Source organism: Primulina eburnea, unplaced genomic scaffold, assembly GCF_022965805.1.
Source record: "Primulina eburnea isolate SZY01 unplaced genomic scaffold, ASM2296580v1 ctg1038_ERROPOS4800000, whole genome shotgun sequence".
Lineage (NCBI taxonomy): Eukaryota > Viridiplantae > Streptophyta > Magnoliopsida > Lamiales > Gesneriaceae > Primulina > Primulina eburnea.
Window position 1 is genome coordinate 364,459 of NW_027330581.1, and position 24,814 is coordinate 389,272.

General features: G+C 35.7%; 1 long non-coding RNA gene and 1 pseudogene across 1 annotated transcript; one reads left to right on the plus strand and one right to left on the minus strand.

The window, feature by feature from the left end:
• LOC140820410 (uncharacterized) overlaps positions 1-24,814 on the plus strand; it is a 78,730-nt pseudogene that overhangs the window by 23,890 nt on the left and 30,026 nt on the right.
• Positions 348-10,659, minus strand: LOC140820433 (uncharacterized). The gene is made up of 3 exons (XR_012115469.1): positions 10,579-10,659; positions 10,372-10,442; positions 348-514 (listed from the first exon to the last, which is right to left on the minus strand). It is a non-coding gene; the product is annotated as an uncharacterized lncRNA (long non-coding RNA).

The window sequence follows — 24,814 nt, forward strand, 5'->3', positions numbered from 1 at the left end:
AATATGGATATAATTTAAATTTAAATTTTTCAAATAAATATATAATGTTGTAATATCTAAGTATTCTTTTGATTCTGCGATTCAATGTTGGGGCCGTGTACTTAATTAATATTTAATTACGAAAACAACAAGTATTAATTGGTGTACACAACGAAAACGAGTTTAAAACGTTTATTTGAGCCTACAGAAATTTCGACATGACCTCCCCGTAAGTAAGAGATCTCCAAAATTTCAAAACACAACAACATTAATATACGCTCGAAAATAACAAGAAGTTCACAATAAACCAAACAAATATCCTACAGCAGCACTGGCCAGGACTATTATACAACATACCACAAATAAAATCCAAACAACATAAAAACAACACCATATAGCTACACAAGGCATCTCCCTGGAAAATGTATCAAAGCAGTATAATATATAGATATCTGGGAACTCTGACACAAACCAACTGACTACTGGGTACCACTCGCTGACGCTCCACCAGACGCGTCAAATCCCCTGGAATGACCTGCTATGGCATCAAAAACAACCACAACATAAAAAGAAAACAGGGTTCGGACCCCAGTACGACAAACTAGTAAAATTACGACGTATATAAAAGACATGTAATAATATCAAGTAAATGCAATGATATGTGATGCATGAATGGTAACAATGGAATAACAGGTACCAAATGGAGTTCAAACGAATAGCATCATTAAAAGTAACTGAAACGTCTGTTATTCGTATTCTTAAAAAGTACTAGAATTTTTTTTTTCAAACCTCACTTAGCATCGGCCGAACCATAAAATATTTTTGACATCATTTTAAAATAACTCAACCACCAACTATAATTTGAAAACCAAAGGAAATAGCTCATACTATAACCTCTCAAAAATCACTCATAATTAAATAAAACACATAAAATATCTTTAACATAACTTAAAATCGTAAATCATAACTAGTGCGAAAAACTAGCGTCGGTCCTCGGGTTATGTGCACCTTCAGTCTAGTAAAGTCAATCATCAAGACCTCCATTATCATAATTATCATAATCACCTGCATCAATCACACCTAGTGAGTCTAAAGACTCAAAACATCATATTCTTGATAACAAATACTACATATACAGAACAAATGCACCGTAAAAATACTTGTACTTAAAATATCGTTTTCATGAATATGCATAAACTTTAAACATAACCATTTTCATAAACATTTTCATGTTGCATAAATTTTAAATAAAAACATTTTCATAATGATGCATCAACTTGAAACATAAACATTTCATAAATTTTTTCGTAACATCCTCAACATATTCATATGAACATGCATAACTTAAACCTCAAAATTTTTCCTTTTCCTCATTTCATAACATATATCATTTCATCATGATCATAAACATATTTATTTTTTATTGAATTCAGATCGATAATTGTGACTTTCATCAATCCTCAAAAGTTGATAGATCCATCTACATGAAACCACAGTACTGGACGGCAGGGACATCAGCGACATAAGATCGTCAACTGAGCCTTGGTCTATCCTCAATTATATCCTCGTATCCTCATATCGTCATTAGTCGATGGATCCATCTACATGAAACCACAGTACTGGGCGGCGGAGACATCATCGACAATCTCTTGTCAACTGAGCCTTGGCCTATCCTCATCGAATGGAAATACGATCGTCGGGTTTCCTCTGGGCTTTCTCCCATAAATGAGCTCTTTCTTGGGCCTTTTCCATCACGATATCCCCATTCTTATCCTCAATAGTCACAATTACTTCACTTCCTTCAACGTTTTACATTTTCATCACTTCATAAAAATCATGAATTTAATATCCTTTTCTTTTTAAAAACAAGCATGCGACATACCTTTTAACATTTTCGTTTTATCATAAAAATCCATAATCGTTTAAACTAAACATTTGAACATATTAAAAAATCATAAACATTTAAAATGACGTTTTAACCTCAAAACCTTTAAAATAACATTTTTACATATTAAATCATAAATATATGAAATTCCCTAAACATTTAAAACATCATTTTAACATATAAAATTCCATAAACATCCATAACTATTGAAAATAATCATATTAGCACATAAAACAGCATTCAAGGCACTGCCATGACGTTTACTAATTTCTAGGTGTAAAAAGACTGTTTTACCCTTATATGTATAATTTCCCGTTTTTGACATTTTTTAATTTCATTAACTTTTACATGTCCCAAATAATCATTTAAGCTTACGTGAATTTTCTCATATTTTATTTAGCTTAGATCGAGGACTTTTAATTTAATCTTTTAAATAAGACGTATTAACATGTTTTAATCCCGAATTAAACCAAACCTTAATATAAAATTCCCAAATTAAAAACTTAGACTTTTAATAATTATTTAAGCATAAATATAATTTTCCATAATTTTACAAAGCTTAAAACTAGGTGTTTCAATTAACTCGTTAATTAGCGTTTCGTGTAGTGATTAAATCTCGAATAAATCCAAAACTCGTTATTTTGATCCCAAATTTTAAACATAGCATTTTTAAGATTTATTCTACCCTTCCAAGTCATGAGCCACCCCCGTGGACCCATGGATTCATTTTTAGCCTTTTAATTTTTGAAATAGACACCTTATCGAACCACCTGAGCCATCTCCCAATTTACTCGAGCCATGCCCGAGTCATATTGAGCCAAAACCAAGCCAAACCATCTAGAGACCCTCCTGACCAAGCCCAGCCCGTAAAACCAGGCCTGGCCAGCTCCAAAACATGTTGAAACTTGACCCCATATTCTGCATGTGTGTGTGAGTGCCTTCTAGCCTATCTTAGGACTCCTAGCCAACTAGGACACCTCCAGCCCTTAACCACTTGACCCCTAATGACCCTTACTTCCCCCGGAACACGTCCAGACCTAGCTAGACAAGCCCAACCCCTTAAACCTCTACATCGAACCACTTGAAACCAGAAGACACAAGCTACGCGCTTGTGCTTCTTCACGCCAACTTGAACCAGCGGCAAGCCCAACCACTCCAGCCCTTGGCCCGACCACTTACCATCATCCTAGGACCCTATAGGACCCTCTTGGTTTGCCCCAACCCCAACAACGAGCCCCTCTTTTTTTTTTCCCGAACAGCTTCTCCACGTGAAGAGTCCCTTCTCGTGAGGACTCTTCTCCACCCAACTTAGCGCGAGCCCAGGCCCCCTAGGACTCTACCAAGCCCTCACCCATGACCCTACTCGAGCCCAATCCAGCCCTGGCCAAAGCCCCATGCAACCCATGAAGGCAACACAAACTCTCGACCCTCTTCCCTTATCCCACGTTGGTTCCATCTTATGTTTGTTTTCATGTGCAGCTTATTTGTGTGATTAGGACTCCTTAAAACATGTAGAAACCACCCTTAAACCTTACCTAATCATGGCAGCCCCTTAGGATCATGTTAAACATAAATTTTGGGTCAACATGCATGATTTAAAAACTCTTCTTGATGCAAAAACAAACATATTACCAAGGTTCTATTATTTTTCATACAAACACAATTAAATAAATACTCTGGTGTGATAGATGTTTGAAGGAAAGAATATGGCGTGCCTTTGCGTATTTAACGCACGATTTTATGTTGGCGATTGAAGAAAGACGACGAGGAAACGACGGCTTGAAAATCCTTGCAACTTTTGATGCTTTTTCCTTCAACTTTTGTGTGTGTGTTCGTGTAATTGGTGGGGTTTTTGGGTGAGAATTTTCAGACTTGAGGGGTGTAAAAATTGTGGGGTTTGGGAAGGGTTTACATAATATATACTAATTAAATTACTAACAAGGATTTAGGCCTATTAAGCCAACAACTTAGGCCCATTAGTCTTAATTAGGATTTAATTAAAATATTAAAATAGTTTTGGTAAAATAAATATGTGAATTTATTAGCCGGGTTGCCAAAAACTTCGTATTTTTGATAAAAAAACCAACATCGAAAAAATTTACGTCCCTTCATATAAAATCACCTAAAAACCCCTTATTTTAAAAATATGAAAAGCCATCAACCATATTTTCAAAAATAAGAAAAAAACATCACCCTTAATTTAAATAATTAAAACAATTTTTTAATAAAAATATTTTCTATTTTTCAGCCCTCGTCTCCGTTCCTCGATCGCAACTCGAATAACCTTTAAAATTAAATTTTAATGCAACCATGTAGAAAAATATATTTTAAACATGCAAATATGCACAACATAATTAATTAATGTAATTAAAATATTAAATTAAAATACAAGAGAAATTAATAATTGCATGCATGCGGTTTGCGTGGACCTTTAAATTTTCGGGACGTTACAATCTCTCCCCTTAAATTGAATTTCGTATTCGAAATTTGTTTATCCTTATTAACCCAAATTTTAGACTTAGTTCTAATATCCCAAAATCCACGCTTCTGCTGTGCTACTCTGATCAAACTTAAGTTTTAGAATGTCCTTACGTCTCCTTGATCTCAATTAATTTTCTTTCTAAATCCTTATTTTGCAATTTGCAACTTTAAAAAGACCCATAATGACTTAGTGATCTTACTATTATAATCTTAAATTTCAACTTTTCTTATAATTTCCAATATAAAAAGATGGATGACCATACTTATGGAATATTACTTTCTTATTTTATATCCAAAATATTCATCAACTTATCAAATTTCAATCTTAAAATCCCAAACACTTCCGCTAACACTTAGATTTTCAAGCTTAATATCGATTCATCCTACAATACCTTGATTAACATTTCTTATAACTTTATAACCCAAGATATCCCAATGTTCCAAATATCCTTAAAAGTCTAAATCATCGAAAACCCTTATCAATTAACCCATTCAATTCTCACTTATTGTTAGACTAGTTCCCAAATTCTTTAAAAATTACAAAATAAATTCTTAATTTCCTTAAAAATTATCCTAATTGGTCCTTAATTTCAAAAATCCTACAATTAACCCATGAGTTATCGGTATTCTTAATTTTCTTCTACATTTTTCCCATGACATAATTTCGATAATTTTAAACTTATTTACCCAAATGCAATTCCTATAACCAATTTTACCTTTCATCAAAACTTAAAATCTCAATTTATACATTTTTATATTCCCAAAGTCGTTGCAATCCTCGAATAATTATTATTATGTGTAATTCCCAAAAATTAATTCAACTAGTAACCACGAATCGTAAATATTTTCTTAAAAAATCTACGTGTTCCAAAAGCATTCATAATATTCATGATCAACATATGACCCAAAAAGTAGAATGTCAATACTAAAACCCAAAAATCGACATAGTCCAATTCCACCACAAAGCCAACATGCGTTGAAATCACAAAATTTTTATTTCATAACATATCACATATAAAAATTCCAAAGCATATAAATCATATATCCTCATAGAGATATTAAACATGTGACGTAAATATATAATTCATATAATTATGCAGGTAAAATCATAAAATATATCATATAAATCATGTAAACTTACAGATTGAGGCTTGACAACTGATCTTTCCGGCACTGATGGTGGCACAACCCTTTACAGAACCTTTGCTATGATACCAACTGAAACGTCTGCTATTCGTTTTCTTAAAAAGTACTAGAAATTTTTTTTAAAAAAACCTCACTTAGCATCGGCCGAACCATAAAATATTTTTGACATCATTTTAAAATAACTTCAGCCAACCATAATTTGAAAACCAAAGGAAATAGCCCATACTATAACCCCTCAAAAATCACTCATTAATAAATAAAATTCATAAAATATCTTTAACATAACTAAAAATCGTAAATCGTAACTAGTGCGGAAAACTAGAGTCGGTCCTCGGGTTATATGCACCTTCATTCCAACAAAATCAATCATCAAGACCTTCATTATCATAATTATCATAATCACCTGCATCAATCACACCTAGTGAGTCTAAAGACTCAACACATCATATTCATGATAACAAATACTACATATACAGAACATATGCACCGTTAAAATACTTGTACTTAAAATATCGTTTTCATAAATATGCATAAACTTTAAACATAACCATTTTCATAAACATTTTCATGATGCATAAATTTTAAATAAAAACATTTTCACAATGATACATCAACTTGAAACATAAACATTTTCATAAACATTTCATAAACATTTTCGTAAACCTTTTCTTAAACATTTTCATAACATCCTCAACATATTCATATGAACATGCATAACTTAAACCTCAACATTTTTCCTTTTCCTCATTTCTTAACATATATTCTTTCATCAAAGGAAATATTTTTATGAACATGAATAACTTAAACCTCAACATTTTTCCTTTTCCTCATTTCTTAACATATATTCTTTCATCATGATCATAAAAATATTTCTTTTTTATTGAATTCAGATCGTTAATTGTGACTTTCCTCAATCCTCAAAAGTCGATGGATCCATGTACATGAAATCACAATACTGGGCGGCGGGGATATCAGCGACATAAGATCGTCAACTGAGCCTTGGCCTATCCTCAATCATATCCTCGTATCTTCATTAGTCGATGGATCCATCTACATGAAACCACAGTACTGGGCGGCGGGGACATCATCGACAATATCTTGTCAACTGAGCCTCGGCCTATCCTCATCGAATGGAAATACGATCGTTGGGCTCTCTCTGGGGCCTTCTCCCATAAATGAGCTCTCTCTAGGGCTTTTTTCCTCACTATATCCTCATTCTTATCCTCAATAGTCACAATTACTCCAGTTCCTTCAACGTTTTACATTTTCATAACTTCATAAAAATCATGAATTTAATATCATTTTCTTTTTAAAAACAAGCATGCGACATATATTTAACGTTATCGTTTTATCATAAAAATCCATAATAGTTTAAACTAAACATTTGAACATATTAAAAATCCATAAACATTTAAAATGACGATTTAACCTCAAAACCATTAAAATAACATTTTTACATATTAAATCATGAACATATAAAATTCCATGAACATATAAAACATCATTTTAACATATAAATTCCACAAACATCCATAACTATTAAAAATAATCATATTAGCACATAAAACAGCATTCAGGGCACTGTCATGACGTTTACTAATTTCTAGGTGTAAAAAGACTGTTTTACCTCTAGACGTATCATTTCCCGTTTTTTATATTTTCTTAATTTTATTGATTTTAACATGTCCCAAATAATTATTTAATTTAACATGAATTTTCTCATATTTTTATTTAGCTTAAATCGAGGATTTTTAATTTAATATTTTAAATAAAACGTATTAACGCGTTTTAATCCTGAAATAAACCAAACCTCAATATAAAATTCCCAAATTAAAAACTTAGACTTTTAATAATTATGTAAGCTTAAATATAATTTTCCATAATTTTACAAAGATTAAAACTAGGCGTTTCAATTAACTCGTTAATTAGCGTTTCGTGCGGCGATTAAATCCTGGATAAATCCAAAACTCGTTATTTTGATCCCAAATTTTAAACATAGCATTTTCAAGATTTATTCTACCCTTCCAAGTCATGAGCCACTCCCGTGGACCCATGGATTCATTTTTAGCCTTTTAATTTTTTGAAATAGACACCTTATCGAACCACCCGAGCCATCTCCCAATATACCCGAGCCACCTTGAGCCAAAACCTAGCCAACCCATCTAGGGACCCTCCTGACCAAGCCCAGCCCGTAAAACCAGCCCTGGACCTATCCAAAACATGTTGAAACTTGACCCAATATTCTGCATGTGTGCGTGAGTGCCTTCTAGCCTATCTTAGGACTCCTAGCCAACTAGGACACTTCCAACCCTTAACCACTTGACCCCTAATGACCCTAACCTCCCCTGGACCACACCCAGACCCAGCCCAGACCAGCCCAACCCCTTAAACCCCTGCATCGAACAACTTGAAACCAGAAGACACAAGCTGCGCGCTTGTGCTTCTTCACGCCAACCTGAACCAGCGGCTAGCCCAACCACTCCAGCCCCTGGCCCGGCCCCTGCCCATCATCCTAAAACCCTATAGGACCCTCCTGGTTGGCCCCAACCCCAATAGTGAGCCTCTCCTTTTTTTTTTTCCGAACAGCTTCTGCGCATGAAGAGTCCCTTCTCGTGAGGACTCTTCTCCACCCAACTTAGCGCGAGATCAGTCCCCCTAGGACTCTACCAGGCCCTCACCCATGACCCTACTCGAGCCCCGGCCAGCCCTGACCAAAGCCCCAAGCCCCAAGCCCCATGCAACCCATGAAGGCAACACAAACTCTCGGCCCTCTTCCCTTATCCCGCGTTGGTTCCAACTTATGTTTGTTTGCATGTGCAGCTTATTTGTGTGATTAGGACTCCTTAAAACATGTAGAAACCACCCTTAGGCTGCGTTTGGTTCGGGTGATTAGCCGGGATAGATTATTTTATCCCGGCTAATCACCTGTTTGGTTGGATTTTTATCAAATCAGAGGGCCCGTGATAATAGGAAGAAGCTCACACTGTAGCTACAATTTGTTGGACAAATAATACTGATAATTTAGGTGTGATAACTTATTCCACTCTTAATACCTCCTATTTTTCCAATTTTACCCTTCTCCTAAATTCAAACTCACCACCACTTACCGCCACGACCGCCTACGGACGACCATCGACGGACTGCCTATGGCGGCCGACCACCGGCCAACCGGTTAGCGACGGTTTGTAAAAAAATCCGTCGCTAATAGCGACAGTTTTTTCATAAACCGTCGCTAATAGCGACGGTTTGCAAGAAACTGTCGCCGATCTAAACAAGATCGGCGACAGTTTCTCAAAAACCGTTGCTATAAAAATCCGTCGCAAATAACGACGGTTTGTACAAATCCGTCGCTAATAAAGACAGTTTTTTCATAAACCGTCGCTGATAGCGACGGTTTGTAAGAAACTGTCGCCGATCTAAACAAGATCGGCGCCGGTTGCTCAAAAAAAGGGGAAGGGCAAATTGGTCTTTTCATCAAAAAATTCAAAATTATCCTACACTTAAAAATCGTACCAAACATAATATTATTTTACACCATATATTACAATCCTATCACAATCATTTTCTTTATCATTTACGTACTAATCATTAGTTTTCTCTATCCTCCAACCAAACGTAGCCTTAAACCTTACCTAATCATGGCAGGCCCTTAGGATCATGTTAAACATAAATTTTGGATCAACATGCATGATTTAAAAACTCTTCTTAATGCAAAAACGAACATATTACAAAGTTTCTCTTATTTTTCATACAAACACAATTAAATAAATACTATGGTGTGATAGATGTTTGAAGAAAAGAATATGCCGTGCCTTTGCGTATTTAATCCATGATTTTATGTTGACGATTGAAGAACGAAGACGAGGAAATGACGGCTTGAAAATCCTTGCAACTTTTGATGCTTTTTCCTTCAACTTTTGTGTGTGTGTTCGTGTAATTGGTGGGGTTTTTGGGAGAGAATTTTCAGACTTGAGGGGTGTAAAGATTGTGGGGTTTAGGAAGTGTTTACATAATATATACTAATTAAATCACTATCAAGGCTTTAGGCCTATTATTCCAATAATTTAGGCCCATTAGTCTTAATTAGGATTTAATTAAAATATTAAAATATTTTTGGTAAAATAAATTTGTGAATTTATTAGCCGGGTTGCCAAAAAGTTTGTATTTTTGTTGAAAAACCAACACCGATAAAATTTACATCCCGACGTATAAAATCACCTAAAAACCCCTTATTTTAAAAATATAAAAAACCATCAACCATATTTTTAAAAATATTAAAAATCATCACCCTTAATTTAAATAATAAAAACAATTATTTAATAAAAATATTTTCTATTTTTCAGCCCTCGTCTTCGTTCCTCGATCGCAACTCGAATAACCTTTAAATTACATTTTAATGCAACCATGTAGAAAAATATATTTTAAACATGCAAATATGCACAACATAATTAATTAATGCAATTAAAATATTAAATTAAAATACAAGAGAATTTATTAATTCCATCCATGCGGTTTGCGTGGACCTTTAAATTTTCGTGGCGTTACAGTAATAGTGGCCACCGGTGCCAAGAATGCAGCATCAAATCGCCGCTCGTCCATTCACGTAGCATCGGGAATGCGAGTAGCTAAGTCGCTCGTCCCTAGCTGTCATCTTGGAATGTTGCTAATCCTAACCCACTCGTCCCTCTATTCACTCAATATATCTCAACAAAATCAACATAAATCGTCGTCAAAGGGGTCAAGGTTCAATATGTTATGCCAGCAGAATTAATGTATGAATGCAACAGAATAAACATTCAAGGCACATAATAGCAAACAACATTCACCGAATATTCTTACACGCCAATATACGCGTCATAATCATATAGGTTTGAGTGTACCTCAACTACAACTTACAATACCACGGTAATTTCTTAAGGACTTCCTGATGAAATTCGTCGAATGATATAACCTACAATAAAAATTCGCTATATACTTCAATATATTGCATTCTAACTGACTAAAAAAAATTAAATCGGCTCGATTAACATTAAATTTCTGGGCAGCCTATATAAACCTTATATAATCTGAAATTTCAAGCTTAATACCTCAATAATCTAGGCTAAAACGAACAATAGTGATCTTGCGAAGATGGCTCGCCGAAAAAGTCGTCGGAAACACTGTTCACGCCGGAAACCTAGTTGAAAAATAGGGAAAAGCTTAATACTTCACTTTATAAACTAATACACCAAGAACAACCGAAATTCGAAGTCAAAAGCTTACCTAAAACCGAATCAAGGTCTATATGCAAAGGAGCTGAAAAACAAGCCAATCGAACTCGATAACTTCCGATTCATGGCAAGAAAGACTCTAATAAACTAGAGAAAGAAGATTTATAACCTGTTGCACTATAAATCCAACAGCTGGTGGCGCGACGGCACTGAAGCAGAAAGATGGAGAGAAGAGACGGGTGCAAGGCAAGGGAAAGCTTCCTTTCTGGATTTTGAGCGATCTGATATCTTTCTTCTATCAAATGGGTTAAATAAAATAAAAATGGGCTGGGCCTTGCTTATTGGGCCTCACTTTCAATGTCAATTTCTTGTGAAATTTGGATTTTTTTAGCGATCGATTTTCATTGATTGATACTTCAATAATGTTAATTCAATAGTTTAGCACAATTATATCAAATTAAACTTCAAAATTTGAATAAATTTATGATTAAAGCCTTGAATTGCGCTTTGAGATTCCTCGAGTTTTTTGAACTTGATTGAAATTTGAAGAAGAACACGATGAACTTAATTTTTTTAATCTTCTTCACTTCTCTTCGTCTTGTTTCTCCTTGATATTGTGCCTATACTTGAAGGATTCATGATTTGATTGACTTCTCATTATTCATTTGGTGATTATTTCTGTCAATATCAAGATTTGATTTTACTACAAAAAACATTAGTATTTGTTAAACTTAATTTAATTGTGATGATGAGAGTCAAAACAAGTATGCCGTGATAGTAAAACCAGAAGACAATATAATTAGTAGAAGCCCTCGTATCACTTTAACAGAAGTAGTACTTTTCAAAGTACTTATCGGCTTATAAAAGCAGGATCAGAACTTAGTAAAGCAGAAGCAAAACTTATCACAACTTAACGTATTTTGCTTGATCGTTACAGTCTTAAATGTTACCGTTACTTTACCTAGTACTAGTATTAATTGCATCATTAATGTTGTACGAAGTCATTTAAAGCACCTTACCAGTTTTGGTATAAAACAAAGACTGATTATTCTGAAGTTTTTTGCAGGACCCTTTTTAGGTATTAAAGCTGATTCTACTCAGAAGTTAAAGAAGCCGTTTTGTTTATAGACGTTGGATTCAAAGCTTTCTATATATAAGGATCAACCCTACATAGAAAACAACGATCATAATTTTTATCAAGCAACACATTCTTCCAACGTTATTTTTGAGCAAATCAAAGAACTACTTGTTATCTTCAAAGCTCAACATACGGAAAAGCAGCGTACTCGTTGTAGCAATTATCAGATCTTCTGAGATCATATTGTGTTGTTGTTTCGTTATCTCTTCACAAGATACACACTTTACTACATATTGTTAAAAAGAGTCTTTAATCTGGGAAAGAGTCTTTTCTAGAACTTTGTTGTATTCATTATATTGTGTTGTGAAACTAAGAGTTTCAGTAGGCTAAGGGTAAGTCCTACTGAAGTGGGTGTGTACAAGAGTTTTAATGTAATAAATAACCAAAGTCTTTAAGTGATACCTTCTGGAAACAGAAAAAGGGGAGACGTAGAAGATTTCATCTTCGAACTTCCAGAAACAACCACTGTCTATTGCCTACTGTTTTATTGTTTTCACCCCATACCATCAGATTATTTCCGCACTTATTATTGTGATCTCCTGGATATTTATTCGAAAGATAAGTTATAATCTCTAACAGGATTCTAACACCCTTTGCAGAAACATCCAATAAAGGAAATAGTTTATTCATCCACCCCTCTAAACTATATATCGATCCCCAACAAGAGGTATCAGAACATATTTTTCTTGTTCTGTAAATTTACAACAGAAATGGCACACTTCAACAAAGTCCCTATTTTCTCAAAAGAAGATTTTGATTATTGGAAGATCAGGATGCAGCTCAAGAAGATGACATGTGGTTTGTCATCACAAATGGTCCATTGAAAATTATAAAGCCTAATAATGCTATTGTTGTTACTGAAGGCGCACCACAAATGGTTGAAAAGAATAAAAGTGAATTGACAGGCGAGGACAAAAAAAAAACAAATCTAGACAATGCTGCGAATGATATTCTCTATAAAACACTTGATTAAAACACCTTCAACAAAATCAATATGTGTCCTACATCCAAAGAGATCGGGAGAAACTTATCCAGATTTGTGAAGAAAATGAAAAAACAAAAGAAAACAAGTTGTTTGTGGCAATGCAAAAGTTTGAAAATATGAAGATGAAAGCTGGAGAAACTCTGAACAAGTTTGATGAATGTTTCAGCAGCTTAGTAAATGAGCTAGCAGCTCTGGGAAAGAAATATGGCAATAGAGAAGTAGCACTCAAAGTTATGAGAGCTTTAACCAGGGAAGACGTCAAGACAATGGAAATGAGAGTCTCAAAAGATCTGAACAAGTTGGAACTACATAACTTGTTTTCGGACTTGAAAGCTTATGAGTTTGAACTAGAAGTAAGAAGCGGAGAAGAGCCTTTGTCGAATCCACCTACCAAGGCTCTTGCAGCTATTGCTACTGCTACTGCTACTGATGCAGTTGTTTCAAATGTTTCACCTGCTGCTATTGAAAGCACATCTGACAAGACTGCTGAACAAATCAGCAATGATGCAATGTCCTTATTCGTGAAGAAATTTTCGAGATTCATGAAGAAGAATCACCAAGCATACCGAAGCCCTAACCAGAACTTCAAGAAGGAATCACCACATAGTGATATGGCATGCTTCAACTGTGGAAAAATTAGACATTTTATTGCTGATTGTCCGAAACCTAAGAATGATAACCAGAAGAAGAGGGAGTACAAGCGGAATGATAAGAAGTCCAGAAGAGACTGCAAAGCATTGATTACTGAGGAAAGTAAATCAAAGTGGGTGGATTCTAGCTCTGAGTCTTCTGACTCAGATAGCCACTCCAGTGATAGTGATGAAGAAGATGTCAAATGTCTCATGGAAAACACTGAATCAGCCTCGACATCTGGAGATGTATTTGATTTCAATTCCGATAAATTTACACGAAATGATTTGGTTAAAACACTGCATGACATGGTAGAAGAGTACTCAATAATTTCTCACTCATTTGAGGAAGTTAAAATTGAAAATCAAAACTTGAAATATCAAATCAATAAGTTTACTTGCTTCCAAGGAAACAGCTGCAGCGATCTAGAAGGTGAGATAAGTAAATTAAGAACTGATAATGACAGAGTAAATGCAGATTACCAGACAATGAGGTCTGAGAATCAGAAGCTATCGATTATGGTGAATGCATGGTCTGGGTTATGTTGAACCTAAGAGAGGAGTCCATCAGAGTGCTGGATCCAGTAGAGGATTTAACTCAGGAGGACAACCCTCTATGAATGTTAGAAACTACCAGTATTATAACTGCAGATCAGTTCAGAAGAGATACAAACCAGACGATAAAAACAGAAGGGAAGAACAACATCCTAAAGTTGCATACTATAGAAATAACAGACCCTCTGTTGCACACACCTCTGTGGATAACTGAAGTACAAGGTCACCTAGAATTGTACAAATGTGGGTTCCTAAAGTACTTATAAGGCTTGGACCCAAATAGATTGAGTACCGGTTACTAATACTTGTGCCTGCACGAATAAGAGAAGAAAGCCAAGATAAGCATCTCTACATGGTATTTGGACAGTAGATGTTCCAGACATATGACAGGACAAAAAAGTCTACTTTCAGAAATAATTAGTTGTACTGGACCAAAGATAACTTTGAGGACAACTCAAAAAGTAAAACCGTGGGTAAGGGTAAGATTATCCATGGTAATATCACTATAAATTATGTGCTCTTGGTTGAAAATCTCTGTTACAATTTAATCAGTATTAGTCAACTATGTGATAATGGATACTCAGTAGCTTTTCAGAAGCACACTTGCACAGTTAAAGATGCCAATGAGTCTATAGTCTCAACCAAAGAAGGCAACACCTACAAAGTATCATGGAACAAAAATCATGTTAATGTTCCTACATGTTTAGTTGCCTCTCTTGGTGATAAACATTGGCTATGGCACAAGAGATTGAATCACCTTAACTTCAAGTCTATCAATAATCTCAAGAAGCAGAACATAATTGATGGTTTACCTGATATTAATTTCGTTAAGAATCATGTATGTTATGCATGTCAACTTGGCAAACAAGTAAGATCTAGCTTTAAGAATAAAAGTAGTAAATCAACATCAAGATGTTTGGAATTATTGCATATGGATTTGTTTGGTCCAATCCCTATCATGAGCTTAGGGAGAATGAAATACACTCTTGTTGTTTTTGATGACTTTTCTAGATTTATTTGGGTAATCTTTTTTGCTGGAAAATATCAAAGAAAATATCAAACCAGTGGCCTTCTGATCAAGCTTCTGAAAAAGATTCAAAATGAAAAATCAGTTTGTATGATTAAAATTAGAAGTGATCGGGGCACTGAATTTACTAAGAAAATTCTTGAGTTATATTTGGACGTACAAGGTATTCATCATGAATATTCAGCTGCTAGAACGCCTCAACAAAATGGAGTAGCTGAGAGGAGAACTTAAGGAAGCTGCTAGAACAATGCTATCAGATGCAAACATCTCTCAGCGATTATGGGCAGAAGCAATCAACACAACGTGTTATACACAAAACATAACTATGATCGACAAAAGGTATAATCAGACTCCATATGAGATATGGAAAGAGAGTAAGCCTAATGTATCATATTTTCATGTGTTTGGTTGCAGATGTTTCGTGCATAATAATGGTAAAAATTATTTGTCTGCATTTGATTCAAAATCAGATGCTAGAATTTTTCTTGGATATTCAGCCGTAAGCAAAGCATATAGAATTTTAAATAATAGAACCCTTAATGTTGAAGAATATATTCATGTTGTTTTTTATGAAGATAGCAGTGCTTCTGGAATTTCTAACATGTCAAATCTATGTAACAGATTAGACAGAATTCATCTGGAACTCGATAGTGAAGATGATGCAGAACCAAGTGTTAAAGATGCTCAAAATCCAGAACCAGACATTCCTCTGGTAGAACCAGTTGTTCAGACACATGATGTACCAGAACTAGCAGCTGACATTCTAGAACCTGCTACTGTTTTAGCTGAGGATGATCCGAATCTATTAAATCAGGAAGAAATCCCTCTAAACCCTTTTGTTTAGAGAAAATCTCACCCTCCATATTTGGTTATTGAAAATCCAGCAGCTCCATTAAGAACCAGAAGGCAAATGATAAATGAATATATGCATGCTACTTTTATTTCTCAAGATGAACCAAAGAAGATTGAAGAAGCTCTTCTGGATCCTAGTTGGATTTAAGCTATGCAAGAAGGGTGAATCAATTTTAAAAAAAAAATGAAGTGTGGTTTCTTGTACCTAGACCATCTCATCAAGCAGTTATTGGAACTCGGTGGGTATTTAGAAACAAGCTAAATGAAGCAGGTACTGTTGTTAGAAATAAAGCAAGATTGGTGGCTCAAGGTTTCAGACAAGAAGGAGGAATAGACTATGATGAGACCTATGCACCAGTAGCAAGGCTTGAAGCAATCAGAATATTCTTAGCCTTTGCTGCTTTCAAGAAATTCAAAGTTTATCAGATGGATATGAAAAGTGTCTTCCTAAATAGTCTACAGCAAGAAGAAGTTTACGTTGAACAACCTCCAGGTTTTATTGATCATTTCTTACCGCATCATGTCTTTAAATTATACAAAGCCTTGTATGGTTTGAAACATGCACCTAGAGCTTGGTATGAAACCCTTTCATAATTTCTTGTCAATCATGATTTTACAATCGGCACCGTGGACAAGACTTTATTCACTATAGTTAAAAATAAGCACATTCTGGTAGTACAGATTTATGTTGATGACATTATCTTTGGGTCAATTAACCCCAAGTTGTGTGAAAATTTTGCTAAGATAATGCAAGAAAAATTCGAAATGAGCATGATGGGAGAATTGACATTCTGCCTAGGACTGCAGATCAAGCAACTCAATACATGGGTCTTCATAAATCAGGCTAAGTACACAAAGGAACTACTAAAAAAGTTTGGCATGGAAACAGGCTCTGCTGCTTCCACTCCAGTGAGTTCATCCATTAAGCTTGACAAGGATGAAAATGGAATTTTAGTAGAGGTAACTCAGTATCGTGGTCTTATTGGCTCATTGTTATATCTTCCTACCAGTAGACCTGATATTATGTTTGTTGTTTGTATTTGCGTGAGATTTCAGTCTAACCCTAAGCAATTGCATTATATTACTGCTAAACGAATTGTGAAATATTTGAAGGCTACTCAAAATGTCGTCCTAAGGTATCTCAATGATTCATCTTTCAATCTTATTGAATATTCAGATGCTGACTATGCAGGTTGCAAACTGGATTGAAAAAACACTAGTGGTTTTTCTCAATTTCTTGGTAATAGGTTGATCTCCTGGTTCAGTAAAAAGCAGACTTTCATAGCCACGTCTACTGCAGAAGCAGAATACCTTGCTGCTGGAAGTTGCTGCTCTCAATTACTTTGGATGCAACAAGGACTATGGAGTTCCAGCCTCTGAATCAACTATTTTCTGTGACAATACCGGTGCTATAGCAATTACACACAATCCAGTACTTCATTCCAGAACAAAACACATTGACATAAGACATCATTTTATTAGAGATCATGTGTAGAAGAAGGACATTCGTCTGAAATATGTCCCTACTGATAAAAAAAGCAGCACATATCTTTACAAAGCCTCTACTTGAGAATATTTTTTTTTATTTTCGTAATGTTCTTGGTTTAATTGATTTGTCTTAACTAATTTATTAATATCTTCTGTTTATTATGCATTTAATAAAAACATCATATAACAAGAAGTATGACAAAATGAAATATTTCATTAATAAAATCATAGGTGTTACAGTAGATAAGCGATTACAATTGTTGATATCAGTGGTACTGAGATTTACAGCAGAAACCCTAACTAAGACCTGCTGGAATCACCCCCCTCTTTTCGCATGATCGTGTTTTGTGAAAGGGATGATTCCGCAGCTTAGATCTAATTATATATAATAATCTAACTGATTATTCAGATTACAGGTCAAGGAATTTCTTCCAATTCTTCATCTCTTGGAGAACGATGTCTTCAAACAGCTTCTTACGAAACACCAGAAGTTGCCTCTGAACTCCCCTGTTGTATCCGACTCCAGAGAAGACTCAGATGAATTACTTGAAATATCCATTTGTTAAGAGACTAAAATGTTTTCATTTGTGTGTTTGCATGTATTTACATTTATCCTCGGGGAAGTCGAAGAGACAAGTGACTGTTCACGTCCTGCACGAATATCAAGAGTCATCTATCATTCCCTCAGATCTCAAATCTTCATGTTTAATATTTGTTTATTTACATTAATTTAGGGAGAATATTGTTTTTATTGATTAATATTTCCGTGCCTTGTCTAAAACAGAAGGAGAGTTGTCTTTTCGATAAAACAATGTGTTTATTGGTTTTTATCAATGTGCTGAATATATTTCAGTATTTTATAACTTCCAGTAGATATTATCATAAAACGACATATGCTTTTATGTTTATTCTTTTAGTAACCGCTTGGACAGCCTGCTCTTTTCATTGATTTTTAAAATTTTTAAAATCATCGATGTACATGACACTCACTGTTTAACTTTTCAAAAACTCAACCGTAAACATATTGACACGTATCCCTATGTTTTCACTGACAGCTGTACATTTTGAATATTAACCATCTCTTCTCTCTCATTTCAACTTTTACGATTTCAGACTATTGCATACTAGCTACTGCTTTCTCTCGCATTTATCTACTACAGAATCTACTTTGAATCCATCTTATTTGCAGAAATGGCTGGAGCTTATACACTCAACGCTTACCAAGTCAACTTTGCATCAGTTCTGACCATCAAAGATGAAAAACTTGTTAAGATGTTCAAGGACATTGAAAAATCTGGTCTCAGAAGATTTCGGGAAGCACCCGATATCATCTACAAGACTCCTCTCTTGGATTTCTATGCTAAAGCGACCGTTGAGGATGAGAATATCATTTACTCACAGGAGATGCATCCATAACCATTGATGCTGCACTACTGGGGTCAACTTTCTTTCTTCCATTCTCAGGTACTTTTGAATGTTCTATTGTTTCTAAAGAGGATATGTCTTCTACACTTACCACATTCTCAGCTTCTGGAGAGGAACTCTCTCCCTCTTGCTTCAAGAAGCTTCTGAAGATGGAGTACCAAATACTCGCCGATATTGTGGCAAAGGCGCTTCAGGTAAAGGCTGATACTTTTGATAAACTGACCAAAAAAGTTCAAGTGATGATAGCCAGCACCTCTGAGGTCAAAGTGGATTGGATTTGTTTCATGTTCAAAATAATGAAGGATGTGATAATGAGGAAATGTACTTGTTTTGCTGTTCAGATCAATATGATGTTGAAGAATGCTGATTTTCCACTGACTTCTGAACAGGATGGTTCTTATGTCACAATTGTCGATGCTGATAATTTACTTGCTTCAAGGCCAAAGCCAAATGTGGCTGAATTTGTCGCCCTCGAGAAGGAGATTGGCGATACTCAAACTGAGGCTCAATCCCCTCAGAAGAAGTTCAAGAGGAAGAGAGTAGTTGTCGTGACTGATTCAGACAAGACCATATCTGAAGCGTATGCTGCTCCAACCAAACCCTCACTCACAACCACCCCAAGCAAAAATAAACCCAAAACCATCATTCGTATCAAGAAAATAGCAGCCATTGCTGACCTTGATAATGTCCCGCTGAGACAAGGTTTTCCAGAAGTTATCTCATCAAAACCAGAATCTGTACCCTCCTCAAAACCAGCATCCACCTCTACTGCAACAACTTCAACTTCTTTTCTGGCTCTAAGACACACATCTGGAGTTGTTTTTAGAGAAACACTCGCAGGGTCTTCGGCCTTTGGACCCGTGCTGCATGCATCATCAGACAAAGGCTAGGGAAAACTCACTGAAGAACCACAAATTCATGGCGCCAAGTCATTTGTTCATACTGCTATTGATCTTCACATGGACGAAATTGATAAATTTTTCGGTGAAGGTATTATCTTCTTCGATGATTGGCTTAAGGTTATAGTTTTCCACCCAATCACATATCTAAGAACACCAGGTGCCTACACAAAAATGGTGAAGAATGAAAACAGGTCTTTGCTTCTGCTAAGATAAAAAATGTGATTGAGGCTATCAACAGAAGGAGTTACATCTTTGATCAGCTCAAGTCAAAACCTGGATTCAGTTTTAAAGACTTTAAAGTCTAACTTTGATTCTATGAATCCTACTGCTGTTCAAGACCAGAATGTTATTCAAATTCTGACTGACCGATTGAAAGTGATGAATGAGCAACTTCTTGCTCAAGAACAGGCTTTTGCATAGCCTTTGCAGTACCAAGTAGGTTTTGTCCCAGACATTCTTTATATTAAGCCAGTTGAGGAAAGGACCATAGCTCCTTCAAAAGCTATGGTCTCCACTACTCCTGCAATCCCGACATTGCCTACTCAGTCATCATCTCTTATTTATGTTCGTGAATTGGCTTCAGTTGATGAAGTAATTCAATCTATTGTTCTTGCTGCTTCTACTGCACCAGAAGCAGATCTGGCTGTTGATATGGTACATTCAGAAGCTCAACCAGCAGATCAACCAATGGAAGAATCAGATGCTGCTCCATCCCAATCACTGCCAAAGTTGGAGAAATTTTTTGCTGAACACCAAGCAGAAATGGAAGCTCTTTTGAATATTCCATCTGAATCTATTCTAGCTGTTGAGCCATTGAAGCTGCCCAACCAAAAGAGAGTGCAGCCCCTGAACAAACTACTGTTGCTGGATGAATTTTTGTAGAACAGTCTACTGCTCCATCTGCTTCTCCACCAGAAACTGTCACTTCTACTGCTTTGATTGTCCTTCCTGCTGGTTCACCTGCTCGCATCCCTCATCTTGCAGAGATCAGACAGCGTATGCTAGAAAGAACTCCATCCCCAGAAGACAAATTTGATCTTGAATTTCAGATAGATATTTTGCAAAAAATCTGAACAATCTTTCAGAGATAGTTAAACAGTTGTCTTTTGAACATGCTGGTGAGGTTTAGTTCCACCAAATACTTTCGTGACCCCATCTCTAAAGAGGTCACTCGCACGACAGAATCATTGGCCAAACTGCATGTTGAAACCAGTGTATTCAGGCAAATTGTTCTGTCAAGCCAGGGTAACATCTTGATCGATCAAGCTGATATTATTAAAAATGTCTTTGATCATGATTCGTCGATTCGCTCAGTCTCCAACAAAGTTGAAGCTATGGATTCGAGACTGGAACTTATTGATACCAAGATTGAGTCCCATTCTCAATCTATTCTTGCTCTTAATGAACGAGATTCAAATCAGGCACCATATCTGGAGATGGTGAATCATAGAATTATTACTCTTACAGGACGAGTGGATGACTTACTCACTCAATTTCAAGTCATGATGCAAAAAAAGGGGAAGCAGAAGGCAGGACAGAAAAAGGCAGAACCGGAGGACATCATGCAGAATATTCCTTCAGAAATCAAGATCTTCTGGATGAGGAAATTTTTTTTAGAGATATTGGCACTGATGATTAAATTTATACACTCTTTTGAACTCTTTCGTTTATATACTTATCAATTATCTTGTTATAATTGCTATATGCTTTTTGTTATAACTGTTGTTTTTCATCGTTACTAACATCCAGGTTTTGGCATCACCACAAATGGAGACTTAATTTAATTGTGGTGATGAGAGTCAAAATCAGTAGGACGTGATAGTAAAACCAGAAGACAGTATAATTAGCAGAAGCCCTCGTATCGCTTTAACAGAAGCAGTACTTTTCAAAGTACTTATCGGCTTATAAAAGCAGGATCAAAACTTAGTAAAGCAGAATCAAAACTTATCAGAACTTAACGTCTTTTTCTTGATCGTTACAGTCTTAAATGTTACCGTTACTTTACCTAGTACTAGTATTAATTGCACCATTAATGCTGTACGAAGTCATTTAAAGCACCTTGCCAGTTTAGGTATAAAACAAAGACTGATTATTCTAAAGCATTCTGCAAGACCCTTTTTAGGTATTAAAGCTGATTCTACTCAGAAGTCAAAGAAGCCGTGACGTTGGATTCAAAGATTTCTATATATAAGGATCAAAACTATATAGAAAACAACGATCATTATTTTTATCAAGCAACACATTCTTCCAACGTTATTTTTTGAGCAAATCAAAGAACTACTCGTTATCTTCAAAGCTCAACATACGGAAAAGCAGCGCACTTGTTATATCACTTATCAGATCTTCTGAGATCATATTGTGCTGCTGTTTTGTTGTCTCTTCACAAGATATGCAATTTACTACATCTTGTTGAGAAGAGTCTGTAATTTGGGAAAGAGTCTTTTCCAAAACTTTGTTTTATTCATTATACTTTGTTGTGAAGCTAAGAGTTTCAGTAGGATAAGTGTAAGTCCTACTGAAGTGGGTGTGTACAAGAGTTGTACTGTAATAACCAAAGTCTTTTAGTGATACCTTCTGGAAACAGAAGAATGGGAGACGTAGAAGATTTCGTTTTCTAACTTCCAGAAACAACCACTGTCTATTTCCTACTGTTTTATTGTGTTCACCCAATACCATTAGATTGTTTCCGCACTTATTATTGTGATCTGCTGGATATTTATTAGAGCAAGATGAACTATAATCTCTAACATGATTCTAGCACCCTTTGCAAAAACATCCAACAAAGGAAATAGTTTATTCACCACCCCCATCTAAACTCTATATCGATCCCCAACAGTATTTCTTTCAATTTAATATTTTTTTTTTCTTAGACGTAAATCCGAGCTTTTTGATTTAATTCCTCAATTACAAAACTGTGAAGCGTTTAAATCCTGAATTAATTCAAAATTTAATATTTTCTTCCCAAATTTTAACATAAATTTTTCCTCCTAAAATACCCCCGTGAGCCACGAGCCACCGCCGTGGACCCACGGTTCGAGCCCCTTCCATTCTAAACCCAAAACTCAAACCCTATCCTTCACATCAAGCCACGGCTCCTTCTAACATCGAACCACCCTCGAGCCACCTAGGACCAGACCCTCACCGGTACCTCATGGACACCTCCTGACCTAAGCTAGCCCATAGCCAAGCCGTGCGCTCCCTTCTTTCATTTCCCTTGGTCGCGACAGTCACCAACCGAGCCACCATGGACCACGACTGCACCAGACACAGCCTCGACCTTGAACCATCTTCCCTAGAATTTCATGGACCAACCTAACCTGCCCTAACCGAGTCGCGCCCTTCTTTTCCCTGAACAAGCCGTGCGCGTGCCCTAGGCTCTCCTAAGGTTTGCGCATGGATTCCTTCACCGAGCCAAGAGTCCAGCACATCCTGGACTCCTCCCAACATTGAGTTGTAGCCAGCAGAGGTCCTTGCACACGCCCTGAAGCCGCTGTCCCCTTTACCCGATCCTTAGCCACGAATGAAAAGCTAGAAAACCCTAGGACTATTCCTTCCTCAACCACGCTTCGTTCCAGCTTTCGCGTTGTACCTAAAAAACCTTTTTTTTCGTCCCTTAAACACCTCCTAATGGCAGCGTGTCCTTAGGATTCATAACTATTTTTAAACAAGTGTAAAATACTCAAAAACATTGAAAATATGCATCATATCCTTAAATGATTCATAATCAAATATTTTTCATGCAAAAAGTACATAAAATAAGCATAATATGATTTGAATGGTGCGTCAAAGAAGTTTAGAAGCATGTCTTTGTGTTTTAAAACGCTTGAATATGAGATCGTTGGCGTGAGTTGCGAAGGGGGACGAACGGACGATGAACGACTCTGGATTTTCTCTCCCAAAATCTCGAAATTGTGTGTGTGTGTGGTGTGTGAATTTCAGCTGAATGGTGTCCAAGGAGCCCTAGAAGTCTTTTTTTATAATTTTCGAAAATTGCATGTTAAAGGTTTAAGGTTTTTGGGTTTTTCGCTTAGGTATAATTGAGCCTTATAATCTTAGGTAAATTAGGCCCAATAATTTTTATTTAATTGAAAAGTTAAAGTTTACAATTTTTTTCAAAAATAATATTTTTTTGGCTTTTAAAAGTCTCTCGTTTGACCAAATCGACTTCTCGAATAAAATCTACCACGTCTCGTTAAATAATTTGGGCTCTAACATTTTTAGAAAATTTTAATCATATTTAATCAGATTAATAAGTCTTAAAAATATTGATCAAAAATTATTTATCTTGGTCATCCTCGTTCTTCTTTCTCTAGTCTATTATCGAATATTCTGATAAAATCTTCAATTCTCATGAAATCATGCAATCTAATCATTTAATCATGCACTATGTACTATTTAAGCATTAAAAATAAATCAATTAAAACAATTTAGCAAATTTGCATGCATGTGGTTTTAAGTGGGCCGTTTTTTGAACGTTACAGTATGACATGGTAAACGAGTACCGAAAGCATGCTCTCTCCTTTGAAGAAGCTAAAACAAAGCAAACTAATCCTACAAACTACAAACTGAAATTGATCACTCACAATCAGTTGATCTGTCGAATTTCAAAAAAGAAATTGCTAAGCTGACAACTGAAAAAGATGAGAACCAATACGTGATTCAGCAGTTAAAGTCTGAAAATTTGAGACTAAATGATTTTATCCAGATCTGGAACAAATCATCAGTTACATTGACTGTGAAACATGAATGGCAGAAATTAGTTGGAGATAAAACTGGTTTGGGCTTAACAGCCAGAGCGAATCTTCATCAAGCAGTACAAAGCCAGAACTAAACATGTCCAAATGGAAATACCTTCACTTTGTCAAATCAGTTATCTTACATGAACAACTTGAGCTAAGTAAGCCGGTTGAACAACCGAAGGGAAATATGAACAAGGCTAACAGACATGGGATTGCATATAGTCCAAAGAGCTCAAATGATACCAATAGCTGGTCACCTAAATGGTTCGATTATAATAAGTAGAGCTCAATAAATAGCTATCACAATCACTACTATAACTGTAAGCCAGTTCAGAAAATATATCTGATGAACAACAAGGCAAAAAAAGCTAAT